This window comes from Corylus avellana, chromosome ca1 (assembly GCF_901000735.1).
Source record: "Corylus avellana chromosome ca1, CavTom2PMs-1.0".
Taxonomy (NCBI): domain Eukaryota; kingdom Viridiplantae; phylum Streptophyta; class Magnoliopsida; order Fagales; family Betulaceae; genus Corylus; species Corylus avellana.
In genome coordinates, this window is record NC_081541.1 from 31,143,127 (window position 1) to 31,145,664 (window position 2,538).

A 2,538-nucleotide genomic window follows, 5' to 3' on the forward strand; every position below is an offset into this window, starting at 1 on the left:
ATATTCAAGGATGTGGAAGAATTAAACAGACTGAAAATAGCCGTATGGCTGACACACAGAATGAACCACCAGGACATGGGAGAAAGGTGGTCAAGGAGATCTCTTTTGGTTGAAGAAATGGTTAAGATTTTCCGTGAGCTTGACATTCAGTACCGCCTGCTGCCCATTGACATCAATGTCCGCGCCATGCCTCCTGCTCCTGTGAATTCTACCCGGCTTCCCTCTACTTGGTCAGAAACTACAAGTTGAGTGAGAAAACAAGAGGATTTTTCTTTTCTGACTGCATATGATCCCTTGGTGATGCTCTCTGTGAGGCACTATTTTCATAGAGTAGGTTCCTCTGGAGAATGGAGAGGCGTTTTTGTGTATATTGCTTTGTAGTTCGTTAATCTTGTTCCAAGTTATTCTTTTGAGTCTTTTATCACAAACTATATCCCACTATAGCAATTTCCTGTTTTAACAGAATTTGAATTGTTCTATCTCTCCTCTTGAAAGTAATTTCCTCCTCGCTGATGATTCCATAGAGTAAGGCTTACTCGGCGTATTTTAAGCGACTTACTTTTTGTTTTTTCAAGTGAGTAATATGTAAAGTTAGTTGGCGTATCTAGGCACTAGTTCGAATTCTCCATTACAAATTCAAATTTGCCAAGTAATATATAAAGTTACAAATTTAATGATAAATTCATCTATTTATTATATGAAATTTAAAAAATGGTTGAATACCTAGTACTTTTTTAAAAAATGGTTAAATAGTAGGGGTGAAAACCTAGTCCCGGTTTTCGGTTATTGGCCAAAACCGGCAACTGGAACTAGGATACTCGGTTTTTGATTTTTGAAAACTGGAACTCGGTACCCGGTTAACCGGTTATACAATAACTGGTCGGTTCCAGTTGGTACTTGATTATCCAGACTAGGGTAACCGATTTTCTTAATTTTTTTTTGGAATTTTGGGCTTATTATAGATATTGGGCCTAATTTTTGGGTTTAAACCATTTTGTGCTCATTTAGAAAACTAAAACTAAAACTAAAACAAAAACAAAAAAAATTAAAATTAAAATTAAAAAAATGCCTTTAAATGCCTTAAAATTTCATTTTAAAAGCTTACATAATACATGAGATTAAACTACATTTACATAGACTACATTAGTAGATACATGAGATTAAATGCCCTAAGCAATTAGTCTGTGTTAGGGCTGGGCACGGGGCGGGGCGGTGTGGGTATCGGGTTTTTTTCCCACCCACCCTGCACCTTGCAGGTTTGGGATTTTCCAACCCGCCACCCAATCCCAATGACCAAGATCCGCGCGGATCGGGTATTTGCGGTGCAGGTTAAATATGTGCGGGTTTTGCGAGTCGGGTCGGGTTAGAGAGATCAAGAGGCGAGAGCGAAAGATCGAGAGGCAAGAGTGACTGAGTGAGATGAGAGATCGAGAGCCGAGAGTGACTGAGTGAGATGAGAGATCGAGAGCCGACTGCCGAAAGGATCGAAAGGCAAGAGTGACTGAGTGAGATGAGAGATCGAGAGCCTTCAAGGTGCTGAGTCTAGGGGTGGGTATCGGGGGAATCGGTGACGGTAGGGGGTTTTCCGCCTACCGTCTGGACTTTTTCGGTGAAGTCGGTAATTTCACCGACTTCATCTCGACTAAGTTTATTTCGACCGTTACTGTCACCGATTATTCGGTGACGGTGATGGTAACGGTCGGTAACCTGTTAGAGAGAGAGAGCGTCGTGGGCTGGAGAGGTCCGGTTGGTCTATTCTTCGTCACTGCTTCGCGGGCTGGCAGATCACAAACTAGAAAGCTGCTTCTTCAAGATGAGATGATGGGCTGCTGGATGACAGCCTTACGTGGTAATGGATGACAGCTCAAGTTGGTGATGAAAATTATACGGTTAGGATTTAAAGAAAATGATCCAAAGGCTAGAAATAAAAAGAGCTTTGTACCAATCTCCTAGAAAAAAGAGCTTTACAGCTCAAGTTGGTGAAAAGATTTCTACGGTTAGGATTTAAAGCAAATGATCCAAAGGCTAGAAATAAAAGGAGCTTTGTACCTATCTTCTAGAAAAAAAAGCTTTGCTACAACTTTTACAGGGTAACTCTTCAAAGCCTTCTTCTTCTTGTTTCTCTTCTTCTTCATCTAGTGGACCAGTGCTATGAATTCCACCATAGCCGCCAAATCATCATTTCTTATTTCTTATTTCTGATGTCGGTAACTTCGATTCAGTTTCGGTCAAAAACTGTCTTCTTTGAAGGCTATTTTGCCTACCGAACTGAAAATGTTGGAAATCTTAAAAGCCTACCGCTTACCCGCCGGCCAGTAGTCTGTGTCGGATGGCGTCAGGGCGGTTACGATTGAAACTCGACTGGTTGGCGGCGAGTCGGGAATTTGCTCAGGCCTAGTGCTGACCGTGGCACCGTGCGGTGCGGCTGTCGGGCTGTGTTGAGTGTTAAGAACTTAAGTGCTGGGTGCCGAAATCGAATGGGTTATGGGTAAGTCTAGGGTTTTCTTTTTGTGTTTTAGGACCTGCGGGTAGGAGTGG